At 44.9% G+C, this 20,934-nt stretch overlaps 1 protein-coding gene and 1 long non-coding RNA gene across 5 annotated transcripts in view; one reads left to right on the top strand and one right to left on the bottom strand.

Annotated features, from left to right (window-relative positions):
• Positions 1-15: 15 nt before the first annotated feature.
• Positions 16-20,892, bottom strand: LOC121043695 (uncharacterized). 3 transcript variants are annotated; one of them, XR_005796984.1, is made up of 4 exons: positions 17,325-19,044; positions 7,959-8,087; positions 3,340-3,541; positions 16-2,114 (listed from the first exon to the last, which is right to left on the bottom strand). It is a non-coding gene; the product is annotated as an uncharacterized LOC121043695 (long non-coding RNA). The 3 variants fall into 3 exon arrangements; XR_005796983.1 differs by lacking the exons at positions 16-2,114; positions 17,325-19,044 and adding an exon at positions 20,607-20,892 and having other exon boundaries at positions 2,770-3,541; XR_005796982.1 differs by lacking the exon at positions 16-2,114 and having other exon boundaries at positions 2,770-3,541.
• The window catches only part of GDNF (glial cell derived neurotrophic factor), a 28,336-nt gene continuing 27,058 nt past the window's right edge, over positions 19,657-20,934 (top strand). For both annotated transcript variants that reach the window (XM_040495678.1, XM_040495676.1), the window contains exon 1: positions 19,657-19,983. The gene's annotated coding sequence lies outside the window, so the exon portion shown is untranslated. The remainder of the gene's footprint in view (positions 19,984-20,934) is intronic.

The following is a 20,934-nucleotide window of genomic DNA, read 5'->3' as shown; positions in this document are numbered from 1 at the left end:
CACACTCTGTCTCCCTCTCTCTCTCAAAAATAAATAAACATTTAAAAAAAATTTTTTTTTAATGCAGGTACCCGGCTCACAGCCCGCAAGGCTCGGACTCAGTGGGTCTGGGATATAACTCAGGAATCTGCATAGAAACTACACTCTGGTCATTGTCATGCAGATGATAAATTATTAAGGACACGGGTTAGAAGGAAAGTATTCTGGAAGGAGAAAAAGTTTCATCCCTGAGCGCCTCCAGAAAAGTAATTGGTCTGGTTGGGTGATGCCATCCTGGGACATCTCTTCAAGGACATTCTGAAACATCCTCTAAAAAGATCACAACTTGCTTTAATTTAAAAGAGAAAGGTGTAACACATATCCTTTTTTTCCTGTGGTGGTAGATCTCTCACACACGCGCACATACACATATCATCAACCAAAGTGTTTTCGCTCCTGAAAAATCTACAAACTAAAGAAAACACCCTTGAGCGCAATCTGAGAAACCATCCACTTCTTCTAAAACTCCTTTTCCCTTCAAGGAAATTCAGAGGTTCTCTATATCATAGAAACAAACAAACAAACAAACAAAATAAAACTAGAAAATAGAAGTTGGAAATACTGATGCTCAAGAAAAGCAAGGAGGAGGAGTGCAGGTGCCAGCATCTAGAAGCAGAAAAGAGCCAAATTCACCCACAGGACAACCTCGCAGGACAGAAGGGAGGGCCGGAACAGAGCTGGACTCCAGGACAGCACTGGAGTGACAAGTTCCTGCAGCTTGATAATTTAGAGACTTAGAATGTATCTTTCCACATAACAACTAATTTCAAAGTCAATGGTGTACTCCTTGAAGACAGCCTGGAAACCTGGAAACTTCGAGACAAACGGCCTGTTAGCTTAGAGGAGCTCGTTTAAATCCTCCATTTATCATGCCTGCATGAAAGGATTCCTCTGTAAACAGAGGAGCAAGACCACACTGCCTTGTATCAAGATCTGCTCAGCATTATTTTCCACTGGGCATGTGGTTTCTTCACGATTTCACCACACACTGTGCACACAGCGGAAGCCTTTTTTTGGACAGGCTCCTGGGCTTAGCCTTTTTGTCCTACCTTGGGAAGCTTAAAGCCACAGACTCTGCATCTACGGGACCAATGGGTCAGACCTCCATCTCTCCCCGAGCCCACCATCAATATCTCTCCCCTTCCCACCCTGCCACCATCAGCGTCTTTGTTCTTGGACCCCTCGGCATAAACAAAGGTACTTGCTTTTTGCTTCCTTAACATAAATATGGTTTTAAAAAATTAAGTGGTAATTGTATTAAGCATCTTATGACAATTATATAACACGAGACTCAAATCATTTCTGTTGACTCCCAACCATTAGGCTCATGGCAAAGGCCTTGTGACTGTGTGCTGGATACGGGTGACTTGTCACAAATGTCGGGAGGGAAGAGAAGATACCACATTCAGAACAGGCTAGTTTATGCTGTGGCAGCAAACACTACTCAAATCTCAAAGGCCAAGAAAAGGCCTCTTTCTCATTCCAGCACATCTTCATCACATGTAGCCACACACGTGGGAGAGGACAGCACAATCTCGCACCAGCAATTACATGCTTGGTCTGGTGGGGACACACATCACATCCGTTCACACCTTCCTGCCCAGAATAGGTCATGTGGCCCAACCCTAGTCACCCAAATAACAAGGGGGCCAGGAAGTAAAATCCTCCCCCGTGCATGGAAGTCAAAGAGTCAGAAAGATCTGGATAATAGCACTGATGACCACCAAGAGAGGAGAAAGTAAGGGAGAAGAATCCAGCAACTGACTGCTAATAAGGAAGACACACTGAAAAATCTCACGTATCATCACTGACTGCACCCTGGTCCTGATTCAGCAGCAGCTCCTGCTGCCTATAAAATCCTGCCAGTTTTGTAATTTCAAAACAATAACAAAGATTTTTATCTAATTATGTAAGTTTTTTTATGTTTTCATCGGCCGTGCATGAAATAGGCATTCTCAAACATTACTTTTGGTAGCAAAATTAATCAGGTCTTTCTGGAATATTGCTGGTTATGTGTAGAAAGAATAAAAGTTTCATTACCTTTGGCCCTGTAATTCTACATCTAGAAATGAATCCTAAGGAAAGAAGCAGAAATGCAGATAAAGATACATGTAAGAGGATACTTTCTTAATACCATTACTATTAATGTTCCAAACTGGAAGTAGCATAAATGCCCAATAAAAGAAGATTGGTCAAATAAATTCTGCTGCATCTATACGCTAGAATAGTCTATAGCTATTAGATGAAATGGCTCAGCAGGCTGGTGTGTCAATACAATGGACTATCACATTGACATTAAGAATAACAATTATAGGGGGCACCTGGGTGGTTCAGTCGGTTAAGCGTCTGACTTCGGCTCAGGTCATGATCTCACGGTTTCTGGGTTCGAGCCCTGCATCAGGCTCTGTGCTGACAGGTCAGAGCCTGGAGCCTGCTTCAGATCTGTGTCTCCCTCTCTCTCTGTCCCTCTCCTGCCTGTGCTTGCTCTCTCTCTCAAAAGTAAATAAACGTTAAAAAAAAAAAAAAAAAAAAGAACAATTATAGGGGCACCTGAATGGCTCAGTCAGTTCAACATCTGACTCTTGGTTTCAGCTCAGGTCATGATCTCGTGGTTCATGAGTTTGAGCCCTGAATCAGGCCCTGCACACTGACAGCATGGAGCCTGCTTGGGATTCTCTCTCTCCCTTTCTCTCTGCCCCTCCCTACTTGTGCTCACCCTCCCTCTCTCTCTCTCTGTCTCTCAAAATAAATAAACTTAAAAAAAAAAAAGAATCACAATTATGAGCATGATCTATAAATATGAAAATAATTACATGAAGTAATGATAACAGGACAAAACAGAACTCAATAATATACACATTAAAATTATATATGAAATAAATAAAGTCTATATTAAATTTAGAAGGGACTGGCGCATATAACATGATGTTTCAGGAGTTTGAGTTTTTCTGGTGATTTCAAATTGGTTCAATGCTTGTTTAGTTGATGAAGGAGAAAAACAAGCAGGGCAAGGAGAAAAGGGAGAGTGAGAAGGAAATAAAAAAGGAGAGAAAGAAGGACGAAAGGGAGACGGAAGAAACAGACAGTGGAAGTAGAAGGGGCGCAGAGGGAGAGAGGATTGAGAAGGCTGGCTGCAGTCAGCATCCTGTGCTCGATCCTTGGCAAAGTCCTGAGGCGGTTCCTTCTCTGCGAGCTACACAAGCACAGTGTGACGTTAGTCCATCTAAAGTATGCTTGCTATTCACTAAATACACGGAAAGTGTAAAAAAAAGACCCTCGATGCCTCTACGGCACACTCACAGACAGTTGTCACATAGGAGAAAGAGCTTTGGCATCGAAGCAGTGTGGCCACCTCGAAGGTCCACCAACTACCCAGTGAGCTGGCTGGGTGTTTCTGGGGTAAATGGTGCTTGATCTGGCCAATTCCCAGTTGGTGGTGTTGATGAGCAAGGCTGAGTGGCAAGTCTGGGTCTGGGCTTGGTCTAATTCCTTGTGCCCCATCCTTAAAGACAAAACAGAGGACCTAGAAGTTAGTATTAGAAGTTCTCAAACAAGCAAGCAATGTTTTGCAACTCAGTAGGCTACAAACCATGAGATACCATCACACATCCAGCAGAATGGGCACGATTTAAGACTGACATTGTTGGGGCACCTGGGTGGCTCAGTTGTTGAGCGTCTGACTCTCGATTTTGGCTCACGTCATGATCCCAGGGGCATGGGTCAAGCCCCACGTGGGCTCCGCACTGAGCGTGGAATCTGCTGGAGATTCTCTGTATCCCTCCACCCCTCACCCCTGCTTGCACTCTCTCTCTCTCTCTTCCTGTCTCTAAAGTGTTAAAAAAAAAAAAAAAAAAAAAGACTGACAGTGTCAAGTATTGGTAATGGGATGATGAACGGGAACGCTCAAACACTGCTGGTAGAAAATGGTACAGCTATTCTTGAAGACGGCTTGGCTGCTTTTAGTGTAATTCCACTCCTACATTTGTACTTGAAAGAAATACATGTGGGGGCACCTGGGTGGCTCTGTTGGTTGAGCGTTGGACTTCTGCTCAGGTCATGATCTCACGGTTCGTGAGCTCAAGCCCCGCATTGGGCTCTGTGCTGACAGCTCAGAGCCTGGATCCTGCTTCAGATTCTGTGCCAACCTCTCTCTGCCCCTCCCCCACTCGTGCGGGTGCGCGCGCGCGCGCTCTCTCTCTCAAAAACTAAACAAACATTTAAAAAAATTTAAAAAGGGGCACCTGGGTGGCTCAGTCGGCTAAGCGGCCGACTTCAGCTCAGGTCATGATCTCGCAGTCCGTGAGTTCGAGCCCTGCGTCGGGCTCTGTGCTGACAGCTCAGAGCCAGGAGCCTGTTTCAGATTCTGTGTCTCCCTCTCTCTCTGACCCTCCCCCGTTCATGCTCTGTCTCTCTCTGTCTCAAAAATAAATGTTTAAAAAAATATTAAAAAAAAAGAAATACATGTGTATACCCACAGAAAGACCTGCACAAGAATGTTCACGGTGACATCATTCATAATAACTCACATTTGTTCCATCCATCTCCTTTCTCTGGGATGATGGACTGCCCAAGGCAACGGTTTTCTCATGGTAGAGCCTCTCGGCACAAAAAAGCAGAGGACACTTGTCATGCCTGTTGAAGTCTCACCTAGATCTAACATAGGGCCACTTCTGTCCTTTTTCTTTGGCCACAGCAAGACCTGTGGCAAAGCATTCACAGAGCATTTACTGCAGGTCTGACTCTTCTCGTGCATTTTCATCTTTCCAACAATGCAATGAGGTGGGCACAAGTATTATCCCCCTTTATAGCTGAAGAAACCAAGACTTGGGAAATTAAACAATTTTTCCAAGTTACAAGACTAGTAAATGGCAAGGATTTGAGTGCAGAGAACCAGACCTAGAAGCTCCTCACCCTGAACCATTAGCAGATCCCAGATGCGGCTTATTCTCGACTTGCCCAACCATCACTAAAGCCTGCGGAGTGAGCTGGGGCATACATTTTTAAGTGGCTTGAAAAAAAATCACTTAACCTGTCTCGCTTTCAATTCCTCCTCATGTAAAATGAGAATTATATTGGATCTCTAAGCTCATTCCAGGTATAAATTTAACGCCAAGATTCTGTGAGCCCGGTGGAACATTTACAACAGCTGTGAACGGATAATTTGCTAATCACTAAAAGCGGGCCTGCAAACTACCAGATTTCAGCATGAGCAACTGTATTGTGGGAGGACACAGTGAGATGGTGAAATCTCCTTATGTAGAATGGATACCAATTTAATTCCCATTTTTTTAAATATTGAATTTTGGGTTGTGGGTGATCCTAAAAGCACTAGAAAAAAGTAATTCATTGTAAAATTAGATCAATTCCTCTGTTAATGCAGGATTTTGTCTCAGTTTCCATGGAAGTATAGTTAGGCTTCTGGCAGTGGGTCTTATCCTCTACACCTTCTCCATGAAAGAAAAAAGCAGAGTGGGGTCGATACCCAGGAGGGGGGCCTCTGGGTGTTCATTCAGACAAATCCCATTCCAATAAGAGCAAGAGTAAGTGCTAAAATTGCCTCACATCTATTGTTTCTTAAAATAACCTAACATTTTCTGAGGATGTTTTTAAACATACTTCTCCGGTCTCCCTAAATGGACTTACAGACTCAGAAAACAGAGAGAGCTTCTTCTTGTTTGCATCTCCATGATCACTTGGTACTGTACTGTCATAAACCAGGATGGATGGATGGATGGACGGACGGACAGATGGACAGATGGACACATGGATGGATGGACAGGTGAACGCACACAGTATCTCTGTTAGGAATGCTCTTTCCATCCCACTCTACACCTTTCTCCTAATTAATTCCTAGTCACATGCTGGCTATCAGATCAAACATTGCTTCCTCAAAGACGCCTTCCCTGATGGCCCAGTCAAGGGGGACAGGTTCCTTCATTTTCCTTTCACAGTGCGGTGTTCCCTTCTTCAGAGCACTGATGATCTGTGTGTAGTTATTCATTCATCATAGAATCAGGTGTTTCATGTTGACCTCCTCATCAAGGCTTTAAGTTCCATGAGGGCAGGAACAATGTGTATATATACACAAATACATACACACACACACACATATGAACAAACAGATAAATGGAGAGGTGAATGTGTGCATAGCGGGCTATGAGCTTGGAACTGGATTATGAAGACATTTCTACTGTAATCCTAGAATTGCAGTATTTAGGAAAAGGAGAAATCAAGGTTAAACGCTACTCAGTTTTGAGGGACCTTTGGTTCAACCTCCCACATAATGTAGGAATCTGCATTGTAATGAGATTTGACCTCTATGAACAGAGGGTATTACTTGGGTAAGGCTTTCTTTTTGGAGTATTTTTAATTCCTTGGAAAATGTTGCTTTGGTACCCCGAAACCCTGAGATGTTTAATTTACTTTACATTAGTGTACATTTTATTCTAAAGGGTTATTTTAGTCATGCTTTTTCAATTAACCAATTAATCAATTTATAGGTCTACCTAGCTTAATCAATGCAACAGGTATATGTGTGCATGTGTGTGTGTGTGTATAGAAATACACATATATAAATTATGTGGAAGTCATATTTTCGTCAGCGAAATCATTTGAAGTACACCGAAATATTTTCTTCTGGAAGATGAAAAATATTTTAAACTTGAAAATATTTAACCCCTAATTGTGTTTTGTGACCCCAGATTTTTTAAAATATTTGTTTGTTTGTTTGTTTCTTTGTTTGTTTGTTTTGAGGGGCGAGGGGCAGAGAGAGAGGGAGACAGAGAATCCCAGGCAGGGCTTGAACCCATGAACCGTGAGATCATGACCTGAGCTGAAATCAGGAGTCAGACGATTAACCAACTGAGCCACCCAGGTGCCCTGTGGCCCAGATTTTTAATCTGAGCTTCCTGAAAATGAGATACACCTACAAAGGTGCCTCCAGTACCAGATTTTACATTAAAAAGATTCCTCAGAAACATGACTATGGAGCATTTTATCATAATATAGAATAATATACGGGCACTGAACAGGTCCTCCCTAGTATGTTCCAGAAGCCATATAGAGATGACCATCAGGTTCCTCCCCTTTCTGCAGGTTGATGTGGAGATTCTGCCCTCATGCAGTCTCAACTCATAGCCTGACCCTGCCAGCTAACTGCAGTGGTCTTGGTGCCATTGTACCGGACAGCTGGCATGGCACCTGGAGGATTCATCTCAGATTGTTCTTAGGGAATTAGCTCATCAGCTATTCCCCAACCTGATGCCAGCCACACACCTGTAAGAGGAAAGGAAAATAATGTGGCAGGCTCCAGTAGTTGCTCTCTCATCTTCTTTGCTAGCAGAATCCTCACTGTTCAGGTGGCATTGTATCCAATAGCAAAAGCTGACTCGTGGTTTATACAACAGGAACATCAATCCTCTTCCCCTTTGCCAGTGATGTGGCTAGGATGGCCATGTGAACCAGTTCTGCTCAATGAGATGTGAAGAGAAGGCTGCTGAGGGAAGTGCTAGGAGAAACTTTCCCCCTTGATAAAATGAGAGAGGGCTATGAGAAAAATCCCTTGTCTCCCCATTCCTCCCTCTTGATTTTTATTTGGGACACTGCCATGTGAGGACAAGACTTTTGGGGTTGTGACATCCATCTTGCGCTGTGAAAGGAGGTATCACCAATACATGGATACTAGCAGAATGTAGAAAGCAAACATCAGGTCTTGAATGATATCATGGAGCCACAGCACAAATCCTGGGACCTTGTACATTCAGGTAAATGAACATTAAATTTCTTTATGGTTTAAGCCATGGTTACTTCAGTTCTCAGCTACTTGCAACCAAATGCATTCCTGATACAGATAATAATGTAGTGAATGTCTTACATCAGCACGTCACTTCACATTCTTCAAAAGCTGTCACATCCATTACCTCATTTATTCCTGCCAACAGTCCTGAGATTGAGTTTAGGAAGTCAGACTCCAAAGCCCCTCACACTGAATGGGGGGAGTCAGAAGATCCTAGATCCTTGTTCTCAATTTGAATGGCCATCACAAAAACCTGTGGAGTAAGTTGGGGAAGAGATAGGGGAACTACTATTACCTCTCATTTTAGAAATATAGAAATGAAGATTTAGAAAGAATTAGTCTACTGCAAAGAAAGAAAGAAAGATGGAAAATAGTATGGAGGTTCCTTAAAAAATTAAAAATAGAACTACCCTACGACCCAGCAATTGCACCACGAGGTATTTATCCAAGGGATACAGGTGTGCTGTTTCAAAGGGGCACACACACCCCGATGTTTATAGCAGCACTATCGACAATAGCCAAAGTATGGAAAGAGCCCAAATGCCCATCAATGGAGGAATGGATAAAGAAGATGTGGTATATATACAATGGAGTATTACTCGGCAATCAACAAGAATGAAATCTTGCCATTTGCAACTATGTGGATAGAACCAGAGGGTATTATACTAAGCGAAATTAGTCAGTCAGAGAAAGACAAATAACATATGACTTCATATGAGAACTTTAAGACACAGAACAGGTGAATACAAGGGAAGGGAAGCAAAAATAATATAAAAACAGGGAGGGGGACAAAACATAAGAAACTCTTAAGTATGGAGAGCAGAGAGTTACTGGAGGGGTTGTGGAAGGGGGGATGGGCTAAATGGGTAAGGGGCACTAAGGAATCTACCCCTGAAATCCTTGTTGCGCTATATGCTAAAATTAAATTTAATTTAATTTAATTTAAAAAAGGAAAGAAAGAAAGAAATAAAAAGAAAAGAAAAGAAAAGGAAAGGAAAGGAAAGGAAAGGAAAGGAAAGGAAAAGAAAACAAGAAAAAAGAAAAAGGACTAAAACTGATTCTAGACTCTGCCTTAGTCCAAGGGATAGCAAACTATGGGCCATGGGCCAGATATATGGCCAGCAAATAAAGAGGGGTTTTGTGTGTGTGTGTGTGTGTTTTTTTTTTTTTTTTTTTGCATTTTTAAATGGCTGGGGAAAAAACTGGAGAACAGTAATATTTCCTGACGCGGGAAAATTATGTGAAATTCACATTTTCATGTCCCCAGTAAAGTTTTATTGAAACACAGCCCATTCGTTTCCATGCTGTCTATGACTGTTTTAATGCTACAATTGCAGAGCTGCACCGTTGTGACGGGCTATATGGCCCACAAAGCCTAAAATATTTACTACCTGGCCCTTTTACAGAAAAAGTATGCCGACCTCCCATGCTAGCCCTATCAAGCCGACTCAAGAAAACTCAGGTCCCAATAAAAACCACATAGGGTGGTCAGGACACCATATTTTACACACTAGCATAGTGATCTGAGGTTTTGTTTGCTGTTCGTCATTTTTTTTATCATCTGAGTATAACCTACTGACAGCCTCATAATCCCCAGACTACCCAGATACGAGCAGGGCAACGTCTTGACTAACTGCTAATTAATCAGTCTGGCTTAAATTCTCCCCTCAGTAAACACCAGAACACATCTGTTTGAAACAATGTTTTGATGAAACAGCCCCTCCATCATAAAGAAAAAACTAACATCCCAGGCATGCCACACTGCAGCAGTTTTTTCTCTCTGAGAGTGGCCATCACATGAATGTAAATGAATCATGCAAAATCTGGTGTAAAACATACAAAAGACTTCCTCTACAGAGAGATTATTGGCAACCATATTATGCAAACCAAGATTATAGGAGCCAGAAAAAGCAGATATAAAACAAATACATCATTTCACTTAACTTTTTTGTTTTGATCATTGTAACATAATATTTAATGAACATTATATTTTACTGGGTGAGAAAGTACACATACAAACGTAGAATAGGGTACCTAGTATATGTTTTGTACTTGTTAAAATTAGTTCAAAAAAAAATTTTTTTTTTCTTTCAACGTTTATTTATTTTTGGGACAGAGAGAGACAGAGCATGAACGGGGGAGGGGCAGAGAGAGAGGGAGACACAGCATCGGAAACAGGCTCCAGGCTCCGAGCCATCAGCCCAGAGCCCGACGCAGGGCTCGAACTCACGGACCGCGAGATCGTGACCTGGCTGAAGTCGGACGCTTAACCGACTGCGCCACCCAGGCGCCCCATGTACTTGTTAAAATTAGTTCAACCTGAAATTCTATAAATCATGGGGAAGAATACTTGGGGAGGAGAGAATATTTTTAAACCACTTAATTGTTAAGATATTTCTTAAAAGTATGCATTTTTAGCACATAAATGCTAGGAATCGGCAGTCTACTGAAATTCATCTGAAAATAAATTTTTTTTTATTTTTGCGGCTTTGGTTTAAACCACTTCATAGAACCCCCAAAACATGCCTCGAAAGACACAATACCAGCTTTATTCCAGCCAACATGGTTATGCCAACATGGTTTTGCATTGTTCTAAAGCAGATGCAACATGCTCATCTATAAAGATTCCTTTAAGAATTTTTATTAAAATTATACCCATCCCACTATCATATCAAATAGAGGCATGGGTTCTCTATGACAAAAGGTTCTTTATAGGGCTTTAGAACTCCTGGCTCCCTGTCACCCAGACAGAGAACTCCATGTTTTGAGTTTATCTGCTCCCCCTGCTGCCTGGTTCCATGGTAATTACCAGGCTCCTGGAGCTGGGCTGACATGTGATAGAAGAAGTACACAAGCTAAGAAGTAAACACAAACAGCTGCGTTAATTCCAGCAGCGTTCAAACCTTAAGGCTGAAGGAAAGTTGCTGAATTAAAAAGGAACAAACCCAGGGGGAAATAGCTCTCCCAACATTCTAGAAAAGAACCTAAGGGCTGTAACAGTAGGCCCAACCAGTCAAAAAAAGGGGATTGTAAAATGTGCAGACTTTTACAATATGATGGTTGAAAATTCTCTTTCTTTCCTAGACAAAAGCTGTATTTTAATAATTGCGCATTGCACGTTCTCTGGAAGAACTGATATGAATTCGGTAATTGTGTTACCAGGGGAATGGATGGCTTGAAGATGGCATGTGAGAATCGCTTATCACTGAAATTACCTTCGCACCTTCTGAAAGGTATAACGTGGGCATGTATAATCTAGTCAAGTAACTGCATTAATTAATTTTTAAGATTACATATTACATACCAAACATATGTTGTAAATAGACCAAAGTTATTAAAAGCATACAATGCAAGTTATGACTTCTAATGAAATTCTCCACTTTCCATCATTTAATACCATTTATGTGCTTGGTATTAAGGATGCAAAAGCAAAAGATGTGATTCCTGCCCCTGCAGAACATTTGGTCTAACAAAGCACGATATGCATACAAGCAATCGCATATAGTACAAGGTGCAGTGGGAACAGAGGAAGGATGCCCGGCAAACAAACACAGACATCCCCAAATGTATCTTACCACCTCCTAGCAGTCACCTGGAGATACCATTCACTTTTTCCAGAAATGCTGTTATGGAGTTCCTCTTTTGGAATCAGTTTACAAGCTGTATTAGTCATCGATGGCCATGACAATGCTGTGTAACAACCACAAAATCCCAGTAGCATAAAACAAGAAGCACTTATGGCTCATCTATCAGGAGTGGTCAGTGAGGCAGCTCTGCTGATCTGTACTAAGCTCACTTACACATCTAGGGGTGGAGGTGTGAGCTAACTCTCAACAGATCTGAGCTGACCTTGGCTGTGATGAATGCAGCAAAACTACCTGAACCACCAGTCTCTCACCCTTCCTCAGGCTAGCCCAAGCATGTTCTCATGGTAATGGCAGAGTCTCAAAGAGTCGGTCGTGGGGGAGGGCGCCTGGGTGGCTCAGTCAGTTACGCATCTGACTCTTGATTTCAGTTCAGGTCATGATCTCATAGCCCTGCATCGGGCTCTGCGCTGACAGTGTGGATGGAGCCTGCTTGATATTCTCTCTCTCTCTCTCTCTCTCTCTCTCTCTCTCTCTCTCACTGATCCTCTCTCTGCCCCTCCCCCTCTCAAGAATAAATAAAGATAAAACTTAAAAATTAAAAAAAAAAATAGTAAGTGGGAACATGTCCGCCTTTGGGGTCCTAAGCTCAAAAGTGGCAAATGCTTACTACCATTGCATTTTGCTGGCCAAAACGAGTCACAATGCCAGTTCAGATTCAAGGGATGTGGAAGTGGATACCACCCTGTTAGTAAGAGCATTTGCAAAGTCACATGACAAAGGGCTTGGGTACAGAAAATGAAGATGAAGAATTGAGGCCCTCCCTGCAATTTACTCCCAAGCCATACGAGAAGCAGCCTTCTCTTGGTTTTAACCCACCTCTTTCACTAGAATTTATTTCAGATGGCTTGGTCTTTGCCCAAAATTAAACCCATCTTCAAAATCCAGAAAACTACCACCACCAAATATGGGGGTGCCATCTCATGTCTTTTCATGTCCTTTGACAACTGCCAACACAAGTCCTTACGAAGCAAGGTGTCTTCACGACCATTTGTTGGATGAATGAAGAAATATATTTATGTGTCAGGTGTTTTTGAGCAATAGCTGCGTATTAGGATACATGGATAGTCTCCTCGGGTGGCCATTTTAAAACAGATGACACATTCTAATACACAAGTGCTCCTGTGTTTGTATAAAAAATTAACCCACTATATTTAGGTCATATTCCTACTGTTCAACATTGTAAAGCAGATATTTTATTACATTTACCTACCTTACTTTTCACCTTTTGTTTTTACTTTCTAAAATGCACTTCCCAAACTTTCACCCATTATTTTTCAAATAGTGAAGTCATTCTACAAATATGCTATTCCCTCACCTCGTGTTGGGCATATTATGGACTGATCTTTCATTGGCTAGAGAATAACTCTGGAAAGGATAACAATGGCCTACCTTACAGGATTGTTCTGGGAAGCTGCATGATGGGTCCCGTAAAGAATGGTCTGCAAATGTGCTTTTTTCTAATATTAATTCTTTGCATTTCTAGAGCTGACTTTCTCTCAAAGAACTCCAAGCGCGCCTCGGCCCCACATAAAGCAGGCAGGCCAGATCCTCTTGGAGTGTAAATTATGCCCCAGGAGTAAGTGAATTACTTGGAGGGAGGCATTAACTCTTTCAGGTCACTTAGAGCACCGCAGGAGGGCAGTAATTTGCCAAATAGCACCCCAGTGGCCAGAAAGTATACATGCAACATAAATTATTCCCAGGGAGTAATTTATGAACTCAGAATATCTGGTTTATTATCTCATCTCTTCACACACTGTCCAGTGAGAGAGGAGTAAGAAGAGAAAATTAGGCAAAGCTAAGGATGCTAGAAGTTTCCCACAGCTTGTCTGGGGCAGAGGTCCAACTTGAATTGCCTAATCATTGGCATAACTTCCTCCTTATTCCTGGCTTCAGGATTTGGGGCCCTCACCTGGACATTTCTGCTAATCAGGGGTGGGGACTAGCGTGGCACCTGCCCCGCAAAAGGAGAAGGCCCAGCTGCTTTATCCTGGTCTCGGCTCTGCTACTGACTCATGAGGGATATTTGGGTGGTCGCCTGAAACGTCTAAAGACCACAAAATTCACACTTACAGTTACTACTTGCGTCTCATAAACCCATACTGATAAGGATTCATTAGTTAGTTCATTCATTTTCTCACACTGTGAAAATATGGGAGCCAATAATGGTAGAGAAGAGAGGCTGTCATATTGCTTTGTTGCCAGAGTCGGAAGTGGTCAAACAGCTCATCTATTTTAGGTAAGAGGAAGGACTGAATTCAATCTACATTGAAGTCTGTATTATGCAATTCATACATGGCAAATATGCCCTTGGAATATTTTGGCTTGAAGGTCCAAATATGGAGTTTTTGTCCCAAAGTCAACTATCTTCTATGGCATTATCTTTAACTATCACCCGTGTTTTCCATTCTTTAGGAAGGCAGCAGGGACTAGGTGGCTTACAAAAGAATTCGGATACAGGTATCTTGATTCCCCACTCAAATCTCTCTCTGTCTCTCTCTTACGCACAAGCACACACAATATATCTCTGTGCCTCTCTGATGAGATCCTGGGTAGCCGCTGTCTGAAAGCTAATCAGGAATAAAATGGTTTTTTAAGGAGGGGGGAAAAAACCTAGTTAGGGTTCTGCTCTGCCCGGGAGCTCTGCTGTGCTCTAAAAGGCAACAATCGACCTCCTTTCAAAGTTCTGTTTCCATTCAGCCTGACATCAACCTCTGCCACCAATAAAGATTCCAACTGATTTCTCCATATGTTGACTCCTTTCTTGCCTCAGTGAAATATACTAAATCATAATTTGAAAGAACAGTGACACAACATACTCCCATGTGCCCTCCTGTGCTGCCACCATGCATGCCCATGACCACACACGCATACCAGTGAAATAATTTTATCCCACGTTTTCTCAGAGGGTAGGGGTATGTCACTCACTCAAAGAGTGGTCTTGGATGAGTCACTGAACTACTCTCTGCCTCAATTTTCTGGTAAAATGAGGAGACTGGACTAGAAGCCTCGGGTCCCTTTTCATCTTCGGTATTTCATACCTCTAGAGCTGATATATCTTCCAAGTTACAACTTCAGCCAAAGCTGAAGCCAGCAAACTATAGCCCTCAGGTGAAATCCTGCCCACTGCCTGCTTCTGGATGATCTATGAGCTAAGAATGACTTTTACATTCTTAAATGGTTGAGGGAAAAATCAAAAGAATAGTATTTCATGACAGGTGAGAATTATATAAAATTCAAATTTCAGTGTCTATAAAAAGTTTTATGGGAACACATCTCTGCACATTCATTTACATATTATCAGTGGCTGCTTTTGTAATATAAGGGTAGAGTTGAGTGATGGCAACAGAAACAGTATGTTGGCCTACAAAGCCAAAACTAGTTACTATCTTTACAGAAAATGCTTGCCCTTTACAGAAAAAGTTTGCCCATCCCAGATCTAAGCCATGAGACCCTCTGCATAGCAGCAAAGTCTGCCAATAACCCTCTTACCTGAGTGAAGTTTTATTTCTGGAAAAGAGGAGTCTCGTCAAGTAATCTCAAGAACCACAAACAAAATTAGTGGATAATTAGACAATCTGATCCTCATAAAAGAAACTCTTGGAAATCATTGATAACTCTACCATGTCAATGTCAGAACTGATTTCTTATGAGAAACAATTTACCCCCCAAAATTTGTCTTTTCCTACTACTTTGCAAAGGGGCCGTTATAGCCCATTTTTCCCTTTTCTTTTTTTTCTTTTCTCTTTTTATAAGTGGTCTGAAGGATAGCAAATTTATCTTTTCTTTATGAGTAATAGTATCATCGGTGAAAGTGACTGCTAAAGAGCAAGCAAGCATGAAACAAATCCCTCCCCAATAAAGTGGTGACTTTGAAAAGGAAATTGCCCTGCTCAAGTGATGGATTCTGTTTCAGCCGTCATGACCCATGTTATGAGGGAGTCCTGGGACCCGGGTCCTGGCCCTTATAGGCAAAGCAGCTGCAAAGCCCCACTGGGAGCTCCCTGAGGAGGATCTGTGAATGGCCAAAGGCTGACCCGCTGCTCCTACCGCCCCTGTGGGCTGCAGTGTTAAGCGCTGAGTCTCCAGAGACCCCTTCCACCTAGCCTGGAATGCTCCCCTCACCCCCCCCCACTTACTTTCCCCAAGAAAGGCCTAGTTTGAGTTCCAAATATGGTAATAGTCGTGGCCCACAGCCTCATGATATCCTATATTACTTTTTGTCATCTTATGTTTGTGCTTTCTCTTCCCTGGGACTAGAAGATCCTCGAGCACAGAGAGCACCCATCATTTAAACATCTTCCAGTTAGAGACCTACAATAAATTCCAACGAACATGTTCAGGATGAAATGGGAAATGAATAGCGTGTTGAACCTTTCTTCTCAAACAGAAGATGAGATGCTTGAACAAATCTTGCTTCTCTCTTTCTGATTCTTGGACAGGGCTTTCCAGATGAAATGCTGAGATCTAGGGCCAATGGAAGGATTTTTAACAGTGTGGTGTTACTTTATGAGGGGACAATCTACCTACTCAGAGCAAAAATGGGGCTGCAGATTGTTCTTTTCTGGGTTTTGTTAAGGAACAGTTTCAAATCAAACTTTTGTTGGTTCCTCAGAAAAGGAGAAGATGGAGCCATGAGCCAGGGAGGGGTCCCTACTTTCAGCATTTGGTGGCTTTGAGATTGTGACATCAGGCCATCTTCTTGTCCCTGAGACATCAAATGCTTGCTTCATGGAAGAACTTTGTTTTTCATTGTAAAGATCGGAGTCTGAGGAGATTTTTGTCAATACCAATTATGGTACATTTAAATATTGAGCTTTGTAAGAAGATTTTGACAATTTTCAACCTTTTCCTCTCTTCTGCAGTCATCTGAATGTTGCGATCATGCAAATAAATGTTTCTTCAAAATTAGAAGTATTTACTTTAACTCTGGATTCAATTTTATATTTTCCTTTATACTACAGTTGCCAGATAATTAGTAGTATTCCAAAAGGAATTTAATATTTTAGAAGTGTCTTAGTCCTGGAAGTTTCTAGGGCTATCAAACTAGGTAAGTCTCCCAGTTTTGCTCTGAGAAAGAATCATAAAATGATTATAATCGTTGAAAAAAAAATAAAGCTAATTGATACTTCAACCCCAGCTGTGCTTAGAACAACTAGGGTACATGTTACAAATTACTGACCTCTGGGCTCCACTGCCCCCAAGAAAGTCTCATTTAATTGCCCGAGAATAGGCCCAAGGCACAGGTATGTTTTCATAATCTCCCCAGGGTTTGACTGGCAGTGAGAAGATCAGACACAAGCACCTCATACACACCTCTATTTGAGCATTTAGCACTCTATGCTGTGACTGCTTGTGTGCTGGTGTGCTTCCTCTCCTTACAGATGCTAAGCGGAGGGAGACCCAGGAGTTGTATCTTACTCAGTTTGAGTCTCGTAGTAGACAGAGGTTTGTTAAATTCCAAGAGCCTATGGTTAACAAAATTCCTTCTGCAGGCACAGGTCCAGTGGAAAGAAGGCAAGGAGGAACCCCAGGAAGTTTCTAAAGCAAAGGTGGCCAGGCTCAGTACCACGTGACCCCAACAACTTGGACATAGGTAACTAGCCCAGGAATAAGCACCTGACCGAGGTCTGCTGATCCACAGGGTGTCCAGCAACCCAAAGGAGGCCTGATACAAATGCTGAGTCCAACTCTAGCACGTGGTTAGTGCCCGGTGCGGCCAATTAGATTCTTTCACTAAAGGAGTTAAAACGTGAGATCAACAGAAAGCTGAGCAGTTGGTCGCAGGATCAGAAGCCAAGAGACAACTGAAGAAAAACAGAGAGAGAGAGGAACTGAATCACCTTGGCGGCTAAGCCTGCTGGTAGGGATCGCAGATGCCTGCTGCTCAGGGGGCAGCGAGATAACCCAGTCACAGAGCCGTATCCTGAATGACCTTCCAGTTCCTGAACTTCAATCCAGTTTTCGTGAGGCCTGGCTGGGTGGCCTTTCCGGAAGGCTTTTCGGAGACACGTGGCTGAGTGGTGGAGATTCCGGTCAGCCTTCCTTCCACAGCAAACTCCCATTACTTAGGGTAAACTCAGTGCTATCTGTTCTCTGTAACCCCAAAAAGCCCAGCCAGCACATTCCCAGGGTCTAGCACGTAACAAATGCTAAATCATTGGAGGTGCCTGGACAGCATGATCATCCCCAGTGAAAAACCTTCTGAAAATGAAGAAGTCGTTCATGGTAGGAACACTGACTAGGGTCGCCTTCAAATTCCAAAAACAATGCTAAGCTACGACACATCTTATTAAGCTTAGTCTGACCTCCCATTCCCAAGCCCATGCACATTTCTACCATAAACCTATCAAAGAAGGAAATGTCACATTCTGCAGAACTACAGTGAGCATCCAAACTTCAGCTAAGGTATGTTTGGATGACTTGATTTTCACTCCGCTTCATCTTAAATCACAGTAACATTAGTAAGAACAATTTTCCTCCCACACCAGCTTCACTGACAAACCTCCAAAGTAGCTGATCTTTGACTTTTAAGAAGTTTAATACATGATCTTCTCCCCACATTGCCACACATTCCCCTTGTCTATTGTCTGTATTCGCTACTTGAAGAACACATACTCCCCAACAACCGGATGAGTCACACAATTAGAGATACATGGATGTAAACTGAGCCTGTTTACCCTTTCCCTGGCCCCAGCTAATAAAATAAAAGAGGTCCCACTCAATTCGGGTCCAATGGCTTCCGGAAAGCAGGTTCTGCATAGCAAAGACGTACCTTATTTAGTACATTATTTTAAAGGCAGAGCTAATTTCATGCACTGTGTGAATTTATGGGGAGAGTCATGGGCAGGGTGTGTGTAAGGACTTGCCCTCTTCATGTCCTCTACAAAAGAAGGCTCCGGCTGCTTCTGGTGGTAAGCTAACCAACAAAAGGAATGCCTCAAAGGTGTCACAGAAATCGGGAATGGGAGCTGGGTCCCTGCTCTCACTGGAAACCCAGCACCCAAGGGAGTGCTCGCTTCGGTTACCCATCTGCATTTTCGAAAATCTGGATAAAAGCAGGTTTAGCCCAACCTCCCTTGACCTGTTCCTGATAAAATGATCTTACCCCTGTGGAATTGGGATTTTGAATGTATGTGCCTACCCCACGTCTGGTATTCTATTACAACAGCATGAAAATGGAGCCTAGGACTGAGGAGCCGGCCAGCCTCAGAAGCCTTCTTCGTTGCCTGCCATGTAATACATGATATGCAAAGCCTCTGACTTCAGCCAGCAGGTATTTGGAGACCGTGTTGGCCCTAGCATGGGGACTAAACTAATGTGTGTTTAGGTCAGAAAGCGAATCAGAAAAGCCACTGGAGGGCACGTCACTGAGTGAGAGCCTTATAAATTCATCCCCACTCTCAGCGTCCCCTGGCAAACACTCTGCCTCCCTCACTGGGCCGCTCCACATCTCTCCACACTCCTTCGTAGTGCTAGGAGGACTCCAGCAAGCAGCTCCTCTCGTCCCCGCTGCCTTCTGCCTCGCAGAAAAGCGAGAGGGCTAGATCCCCGGGAAGAAAGGAAAGCCTTCGACAGGCTCGAGGAAAGCCCAGTGTAGCCCTCCACCCGACGGAGCGCTCTCCCTCACAGCGCGGGGCGCGGGGGCATAGCCCGGCGCGGGCGCCGCGGTCAAGTTCAGATTGCCCCCTTCGGTTGGACTGCTCCGAGCTCCGCATTCCTCCGGATCTACCCCGCAAGGAGGAGACGCGAGCCCGGCAGCGTCTCCACGCGCTGAGCGCGCTCTCCCTGCACCCCGGGGAGGAGCGCCTCGCGTCACCCACTCGCACCCCGAGCCCTCTCCTCGGGAGCTCGGGCGCCGCCTTGCTGCTCTCCTTTCGCTCCCTCACAACCGCCTCCCCACCCCTCCCCTCCCGGGGCCCCGCGCCTCCCCTCCCCCACCCGGCCCCCCGGCCCGGGGTTCTCAAGGACCAGCCTGCGCTCCTGGCGCCCTCATGTCTTCACGGGACTCCCCGCGCCGGTTGACGTGGTGTCTCGTTCGGATTTCCAGGCCAGACCTCAGCTCCGGCGGCAGCATCAGCCCGGCCCATCTCGTGCTACCAAGCGCTGCGCCCCGAGAAGGCGCAGAGCGCTGCCGCCGCCGCTGAGCCGCCCGCCGCGCCCCGGGCCCGCGCAGCCCCGGCCAAGAGCGCGGCGCGCGCAGCCGTGTCACCCCCCCCCCCCCCCGGCGCCGGCGGCGGCGCGGGCCTCGGGGTCTGGGGGTGCAGGGCATCGGCGGAGGAGCTGTCGGCATCCCTCGCCCTTCTCGAGGCGGCGGCGGCGGCGGGAGCCTTGGCTGCCGCCTCCAGCGCGCCCTCGCTGCCCCAGGATTTCGAACTCGTGCCCCTGACCTGTTGGGCGGGGCTCTGCGCTCCTGCCCTTGGCCCGGATGGGGCTCCTGGCTGGGACTCGGGGCTCCTGGAGTTAATGTCCAACTGGGGGTCTGCGGAGACCGGATCCGAGGTGAGTGGGGGAGCGGGCCGGAGGTGCAAGGGGCGGGTGGCGCTTGAGTCGCCGGAGGGCGCGGCGGCCTGCAGGGCGCGGAAGACAGAGGGGGCGCGGCCGGACCCCAGAGCAGGCGGTAACATTGGAAAGAGGAAAGACTATATGGAACCGAGGCGCCGGGAGGATAGAGGAGAGAGAGAAGTTGAACGGGAGAGGGGCTGGCCTTGCAGAGATGCCGTTGCCTTTCCACGTGGGCAAAGAGCGCTGGTGCCCGATGCCTGTGGACCCCCGGAATGCCCGAGAGGGTCAGTTTCCCTCCCCGACTCGGTGGGGCGCTCTTCTGTCAAGTCCCAGGACGGTGCGGGTTTGGGGTTATCTTTGAACCCACCGCGACCAGAAAGTGTCCTCTCTGGACGTGCAGCTACAGAGATACCATAGTCTGGAGTATAACTTACTATTGAGCTTATTTGGGTCTGTTCCGAGGGAAGGCGCACACCGTGGAAGGGACTGCTGCAAAGGTGCTGAGAACATAAAAATAGCGGGCTAGCCTCTTCCAGGGTGCTGTCTTGCAAAGCTACATTCCTCACCCTTTTCTGAACCCGATTGCTTGCACTTTGATAATCCCCGCAACCCCAACTAACCATGCCCGTCGAGGTTAGGAGAGGGGCTGCCTGGACAGTCCAGGACTTGAGTCTCCGCCTCCATCAGTTTCTTGAAATTCTTCAATGTCTCCGCCAGGCCATCGAAGTTATTTTAGTGACTTTTTTTTTCCTGTACTGTGCCACCTCCCCAATAACACCCTCCACCATTACCTTGCACCTCTGGGCTGATTGCGCCGTGGCTTGGTTTACCAGACCCACCCGGTGAAAACGAACCCTCATCGGGGAGTGGTGTGGCCTTTTACCGGAACCCCCAGCCTCCTGGCGCCTCCCTGGTTTGGGCTTTGGCAAACCCGCCCGCAGAGCCGAC

This window comes from Herpailurus yagouaroundi, unplaced genomic scaffold, assembly GCF_014898765.1.
Source record: "Herpailurus yagouaroundi ecotype Mexico unplaced genomic scaffold, PumYag 29, whole genome shotgun sequence".
Lineage (NCBI taxonomy): Eukaryota > Metazoa > Chordata > Mammalia > Carnivora > Felidae > Herpailurus > Herpailurus yagouaroundi.
This window is presented reverse-complemented; position numbering and strand designations above follow the sequence as displayed.